The following is a 7,756-nucleotide window of genomic DNA, read 5'->3' as shown; positions in this document are numbered from 1 at the left end:
CACACAATCAGTCAATCCCCATTCCTCTGTAGTTTTTATCCTCTTCATATCTTCACTGAGGGATGTCCTTACTCACTCCTCAGAGAGAATTCTTTGGAGACCACATTTAGCCTCCACAGGGATGAAATCATAGTCTGCTGTGTCTCACCAGGATTCAGCAAGGGTCATCTCAGATTGTGGATGGAATTCACCAGGAATAGGGTCAAAAAGGGGGCTGTTTTGTGTTTTCTTCCTTGGTAATACAGGGAAATCACCCTCAGAGAATTTATGGAAAGGTCAGTTGGTCAAATAAGAGTGTTCTGGATGTTCACACGAATAAGTTACTAACTGGCAGGGGTGGTTTGTTTACATCCTCCATAAGGATCCCATGGAAGAGATTTAATCCTGGGTCTGGATATTTGATTGTGAGTAGCTCTTGGGATATCTGTTGGAGTGTTTGTAGTCCATATGCAGTCAGCTGTGGGATCTTATGCTAATGATGTTTTCAGATAAAGTACATAAATGAGCTTTTCCAGCCCACCAAAGTGAACATCCCAAAGTGTTCAGGTAATGGCCCAGTACAACAGTTCTGATGTTGCTGAAAACAAGTCCCAGTCTGTTCAAATTGATTCTAAGGCAACAGGAAACACAGAAAGTAATGCAAGGGCCTTGTTTGAATGGAGCCAGCACAGGGAAGGGCACAGTGCAAGGCTGGCAGAAAAAGAGGGAGAGCTGGAGGCTGAGACAGTGGATTCATCAGGGCATCCGTGCTGAAAACAGCATGTCTGGAAGATGGCAGTACCAGGTGATCAGTTTTCACTGCAGGAGCTGGCACAAGTCTCTGCTGCACCCTTTACACTCAGGTAGGCACCTGTGTGCATGTGTTTGTGCATGTAAGTGTGTAGCAGTGCCGGATGTGTGGAGAAGGGCTGCTCTTCACTTTAGGCATCTAATTGAAGCACATAAAAAAGATACCTGGAGTTAGGGAGGAAAATCAGGCCTCTTTTCTCTTAATCCCCTCTGTAAAATGCAGTTAAAAGCACTTTCTCTGTGTTCCAGTTTAACCAAGCTCCAAGCAGTGTGTGGAGTGTTCAGTTTTTTTTTCACTGACTGTGTGTATTTTGCACTCTGTAAGTTAAAATCTGGACCTGTGTAGAGTGTGGCACCCATGTCATTAGGCCATGGCAAAGCTGAGCATGGGGTGGCAGAGCAGAAGCTTTTGGTGGTCTGGTCCCAGTTACGTGACATTTGGCTCTACCTGCAGCCTTAAAACTGAGCTGGAAACACAGCATAAAGTGGAGATGGCTGGAAAGGTCTTGCACAACCCCACAAATGGTCACTGATCAGAAAAATTACACTTGAGGGACTCCTGTCTGAGTTTCTGGAGCAGTTACAAATCTATCCTTGTCCAGATGGGGCTGGAGATGTGCCAAGAAAGCTCCTCAGAGACCTATCCTTCATCTCTTGTCTCTCCAGAAGCTTGTGCAGTTGAATTAATATATATTTTTGGTTCATTCCTTCCTGTAAGTCTGGAACAGACTTTGCTCATTCCCATTGACACAACAGAGATTGATGTGGAGTGGTGACACAGCAGAGATTGATGTGGAGTTTTTAGGGGACTACAATTTAACAGTCGGTGCTTAGGAAAAAAAAAAAAAAAAAAATAAAACCCCAAATTTTTATCCTAGCATATATTAGCAGGAAAGTCATGTGAGGCACAGGGTGATTAATTGTGCCACTCTGGGAGTCTTTGGTGCACTGACAGAGAGAAAGACACACTGGAGAACAAAGGAGACCCAAAAGAACAACCAGAGGTCTAAAACTCTGGTCCTATGGAGGAAGCTGGAGGAACCGGATTTATTTAATCCAGAAATCGAAGATTAAGGGTAGGATTTGCTAAGGACAGTCTTCCAGTGATGAAAGGGAGGAGGCTGAATCTGTTCTCTGACTGCTGTAGAAAGGATGGGGAGTGCTGAACTTCCAGCAAAACACATTTCAAGAAAGTTTTTACAGGTTTTCCCGTATTAGACAGGAGGCTTCATATGGGGGTTTTTGTGGGTTTTTTACCATAGCAGACCCCCTGAATATGGTGTATATGTGTAATACATATGGAAAAAGGTAATACATGTGGAAACTGGATCATGACTTTGAGGGAGGAAAGATTGCTCCTCTGTGCTTGGGATGAGATTCAGTGCATTGGGAAGCAGGGAATTTGAATGGGTGTGAGTGATATAACTATGCACAAGGATCTGGCTTGCCAGATGTACAGTGCCATCGGCAAATCTCCCATGGACTCAGGGAATTTTAACATTTACAAAATAACACTGGAACTGACTACACAGAATAAACCAGAACAAATTCCCAAAATGACCATTTCTGTGAATGAGACCATCACAGTTACAATTACTGGATAGATGATCGAAAGGGAATTTTTTAAGGATTTAACCCTTATATTTAAAAAACCCCAATCAGTCCTAAAGAAGGAGGAAGGGAGGGGAGATAAGATGATACCCACACCTCTTTCCAGGATGGAATACCTGTGGGTTTTGCACACTGCAGGGTATATAAAGTCTGTAAGGCTGATCTAAGATTATCTGGGCAGAGAAAATGCAATAGATCCTTGAAACTCTCTGGATTTGATGGAGCAGTACCCATTTTGGGGGTCAGTGGGGGAATGTTCTGCTCCAAAGAGGCCAGCTGAATGAATACTTCAGTGAACAGAGAGATACTTGAATATTTTCTTGGTTGCCAACAGTCCAGTTTATCAAGAGCTGCTTTCTTAGAGATGGTTTGTCACTGGAAAAAAAAAAAAAAAAAAACAACAGAGAAATCAGTCTAACATTTACATTGTTTCTTTGATTCCAACAAACATGGATCAGGGAATCAGGGTGGGAATCTTGAAAACTTTTCTCTAAAGTTTAAAGGGATGAAACCTTGCTGTCTGAACTCTTTGGCTGGAGGCCCCAAAAGTAAATTGTAGTTTCCTTACTTCCGCTTGCAAGGTTTCCATCAGGCTCTGGGAGAGGAATACAGTGGGACAATTTTTCTTGATCTTGCTCTTGTCTTAGTGAATGCTGAAAAACTGAAGGGAAGGTAGAATTCCCCTCTTTTTTTCAGGCTAGAAGCTCAACAAGTTTTCAGAGGCTTGGGCTTTTCAACAAAGGTTTTGTGGGGGATTTTTGATTTTTAAATTTCAACCTGTCTTCTCCTATTTCAGTGTTCTTTGATTGAAGATATATTGGATAATTTCAAATCCTCTGAAGTGGTTTTCCAGGTATTCTTTGGCTTTGATGGAAGAGAATTAGTGTCCCTATCAAAGGCATCCAGAAAAATTAATAATTTGCTTCTTTTGTGTGGCAGGGAGGTTAATGGGGCCACCAATGCTGAAGCTGGCCCAGGGTGAAGAACTTTGATCTCCCTGAGTGGTTTTGATTGTTTGGAAGCCCCAAAGCTCCTGAGTTTTCCATGGAGTGGTGTTGCTTTTGGAATTACACCTGCCTGCTCAGCACAGGGCTCTGGACCTGAGGAAACACAACAAAAACACCCATGAAAGCACCTAGTTTAATGTTCCTGCCTCCCTTGTTGCCTGTTGTTGTACTGAAAAATTGTGTCCAACCCCATCTGATGGGATGAAGTTCAAGAGGGGAGCAGAGCTAAAAGATCCATCCCAGATAGATTCAGACATTTTAACCCCCCCCGTTCTCCTTATTTATAGTGAGTTACTGGTTCTTGGACAAGATGGATTTAATGGGAGTCTGGTGTGACTCAGTCCTTCAACAAAAGCATCCTTTCTCTGCAAAATTAGTTACTCATTTGTGCTGAATGAGGAATGCAAAACAGAATTTAAGGATTTAATTAATATTTGCTTCTCCTTTCAACATATCAGTCTTTACACTCATAAACTTGGTGATAAAACTATTTTCAATTACTTTCTACTTGTCTGAAAATCTTCCAGCCTCCACAGAATCTGAATGTCCAGGTTAAGAAACCAAGTATGTAAAAAGAAAAGCTAGAAATAATATTCTGCTATTTTTATAAAAGGACAAATAATTTTTGTGTGCATATGTATTCATTTTTAGCCCAGCAGTGGTTACTGTATGTGCTAGAAGTACCTGTTAACATTAAAGCTTGTTCACAAATCTTTTGTTCTGACATAACTTGAGTGGGCACAGTTTAAAAATATGGGGGTTTTATCCTGATTTAGAATATTCCCATATAGGATTAGGTAACATACCATTATGACAATCTGACTGTGTCTAAGTAAAACAATATTATCTTTACCACCAGACTGGCATAATTAAAGCAGTGTTGGAAAACTATAGTTAAATGTTATTGCTTTGGACATAAACCAAGGAATACTATAATTTTTTTTAAAAAAGTGTTTCTTCTCAGAAGTCAGGACTACAGGATTTGATTCAGAGTTCTTAATTCTGGAAAGCATTTTAAAGTTTACTAAAGGTGCCATTTTTAGTCATAAAAATAACAAAATGAAAAATCCAGAAGTGTATTTTTAGGAAGAATAATGAAGATTTATAGGGTAATGATAGTTGCAGTGCTCCTGGCCTAGGAACCCTATATTGAACAGAGTGATTGAATGTTTGGCTTTTAAAAAGAGAGAGAGAGAGAAAAAAAAAAATCAAAAGCCAGATGAATAATGAAAAACAAATCCTTTCTCTAGTGAAAAGCCAAAGCTGTGTTTTGAAAATTAAGTGTTTTTTTGAGTTAAGCAGTGAAAAAATGGACTTGATCTTTGCAATAGGTTGGATTTATTATTGGAACCAGTTGGCTGTGCCATAGAGGAGCAGAATTTTCTGGTAATGAGAGCAGGAACTGGGAGTCAGAAGCAGTAGGTTCTGTTTCTAGTTTGGGCACTAGCACACAATGGAGCCTTGGGAAATGCTGCCTGGTTCGCACCTTGCCTTTCCCAGCCATAAAAGAGGGCTAAGAAAAGAATCCCACCTCACAAAGTGTATGCACTAATTAAGGAACATTGCCACAGCAGCTTGCATGCATTACTACTAGAGGGGGGATTTTCAACAAGGACATGCTTTATCTGCTTTTGAAAAACCCTGCACTAAACATTTACCAACCTGATTGCCCAGACTCCTAAATCCATGTGTGGCCATCTGATTTCCAGAGGTCTGTCTGCTGGTGACAAGAACATGATAGGGAGTGTTTTTCCCTGGGCCATGAAAACAGAAGGATGACAGGATTCCCTCTCACTGGGATCCTGCCATTTGCCTTGGCCAATTCCACAGCATTTCCCCACTCCCAGCAGTGATGTGTGACCCCTGCAGTCTCCACTGTGGCTCTCTGAGGCAGGTGGGGAATGGTCAGCCCAGGTCATTCATGCAAAGGATGGATCCCGATGGGTGCAGACAGGTCCTGCTGGAGCAGCTCCCTCAGGAAAGGAGCAGAGTTAATCTGCACATCGTCACTGCAGTTACCCCAGTATCCCCAAATCCAACTTGGCTCATCTCTCCCAGTCATTCAATTCCTAAGTCACCATGTATTAGCATTACAATTGCTCAGCCACCCCTTCCTCCAGCTGATGTCATGGTCGGTGAGTGAAAGGAATGGCCTTGGACACCATCCCTCCCTCCCTGGATCAGAGGAAATGTGCGCTCACAAGACAGGAAATTCTCCTCAACCACAAAGACCTGGAGCTCATCTCTCACCTTCCTGTGGGCCTTACCCAGTTCTCATCCTGGGTCTTTAAAGGTTATTAATAGCACTGGTTGCATTAACAGATGTGTGTTTTTCTTCTTCTGTCAACCAAGTTATTAAACTGAGATTTTTGGGTTGTGTTTATTCAAAGTATCAGAGATGGACTCAAGCATGTTGTGGTCCTGCAGGACAATGATTCTTTGTTGCTAATAGGCAGCCAAGTGGGATTTGTCTTTGTGGCAGGCTCTCAGTCAGCAATGGACAGGATCTCAAGTCTCCAGTGAAAAACAAATAGCTCCAAACTGGGGCAGGATTTGGTTTCACAAGTATTTCTTTACAGCAGCAGTGCATTTCCAAAACCCCAGTCATGTTCTCCTTGTTACAGCTGATTTTCCAGAACTCAGCTTTGTTCTCCTTGCTATGGCTGATTGTTCCAGAAGCCAGTCAAATTCTCCTTTCTGTGGCTGATCCTTTCTACACCACCACTGTTCCCCTCTCTCATATTGTTGTACCATTTGCATGGCTATGCAATGGCCTAGCTTTTGGAATTATCTCAATTCCAAAAGAAAATCAGGACAAAATCCCTTTCTTTTTGATTTTTCATCCTGTTAGGTTATTTTTATTTCAGGTCAGTTCCCTAATCCATATTTCATCTGCAGAAAAGCAGTTGTGGAGACAGAGAGAAGGTGACAAGGAGAGGAAATATAGGAGTTTGTGTGACTGGAGGCTGAACCAAACCAAAATGAGCTCCCTTGTGCTCCTCTTTGAGACACAAGAACCTCAAAGTGAGTCTTGGCTGCAAGGCACATGTGTGTGGTTTGGTGTTTGTGTCAAAGGAGACAGTTTGTATCTTTGGTGTTTGGTCACTGGGTAAAAGTGCTGGTGTTTGTTGGGTATAAAGCTCAGCAATCTCCCAGGCTGGCTCTGGGTTTGCAGGCAAAAAAAGGTGATGTAGGGATTGGAAAATACTAGGTTCTCTACATTTCAGGAGTGTGACTTTCTAAGTCCTGCAAGTTCAAAAATTATTGTGTGACTTTTCATTCTTTAAATGGCACCTCTCTGTGTGCTAATTTAGGAAAGGAATCAGTCATCCAGGGTGGAATATAGGATGTATCTGATATTCCACTCTGGAATATCAGGGTAACGTTTTGGTGGCTATTGGGGACCTTAAAAAGGTGTTCTCATAAAACCTCTGCTGTCGAGATACGGCGGAGGAATTGCAGCACACAATATGCGTGAATGGCAAATCCCCAAGTTTATTGAAAACTCACACATATTTATATTGGTGTTAATGAAGCTTATACATATTGCAAAAGCTGAGCTCATTATTGGTTAAAGCACACTTAGATCAACCACACCTACTTCTATCTTCTAATGATTATTTTGTTTCTATGTTTGCATTCTTCTAGCTTCTCTACCTAGGGTATCTACATTTTCTGGCAAGCGATTTTCTCCCCCGTCTTCCCGTTTCAGCGAAGGTCACTATGACCTTTGTCAGTGATTGGACACTGGTTACATAATTCCCAGCTTGTTTCCCCTATCCTTATCCATCAGTATCACATCGAAATGTCCTTTCTCAGCTAACCAATTATCCAAAAAGCTCTCTATACTCTGCAGTACAAGGATTCAGACACAGGGAATAGAAGTTCTGGTTTTAAATGTGCTAAGCCCTTCCTGCAAACTAATGATTCCATTTTCTCCTGCTTCCTGCTGGAGTTGTTGGTGCTTGGTGCCTGCAAGAAGGGATTTGGAGCTGGCACACAGGTAAGCTGTTCTGCTGCCTTTGGAGAAAAGTGTTATTTTGCCTAGCAAAGCAAGGAAAGGAGTGTTGAGAAACATCCATGCAGCCAAGTAACACACAGGATGGGGAGCAATCTGTCCTCCACAATGTCTGCACTGATCCTCACGAGGAGTTAAACTAGACAGAGTGAATAGATGGTGGGCTGGTTCTCTCTTGAAAAGGTTTTTTTTTTTTTTCCACAGGAAGAAGGACTGAGAAGATTAAAAGTTCAACTTTTTTTATCCCAGATTTATTCTGGAGTGTAATATGTATTGTAAATAACTTTCTTCATGGAAAAGTATGTGGACGAAGCCCAGTCTGATTTATTTT

The sequence above is a fragment of the Molothrus aeneus genome, chromosome 23, assembly GCF_037042795.1.
Source record: "Molothrus aeneus isolate 106 chromosome 23, BPBGC_Maene_1.0, whole genome shotgun sequence".
NCBI classification, from domain to species: domain Eukaryota; kingdom Metazoa; phylum Chordata; class Aves; order Passeriformes; family Icteridae; genus Molothrus; species Molothrus aeneus.
This window is presented reverse-complemented; position numbering follows the sequence as displayed.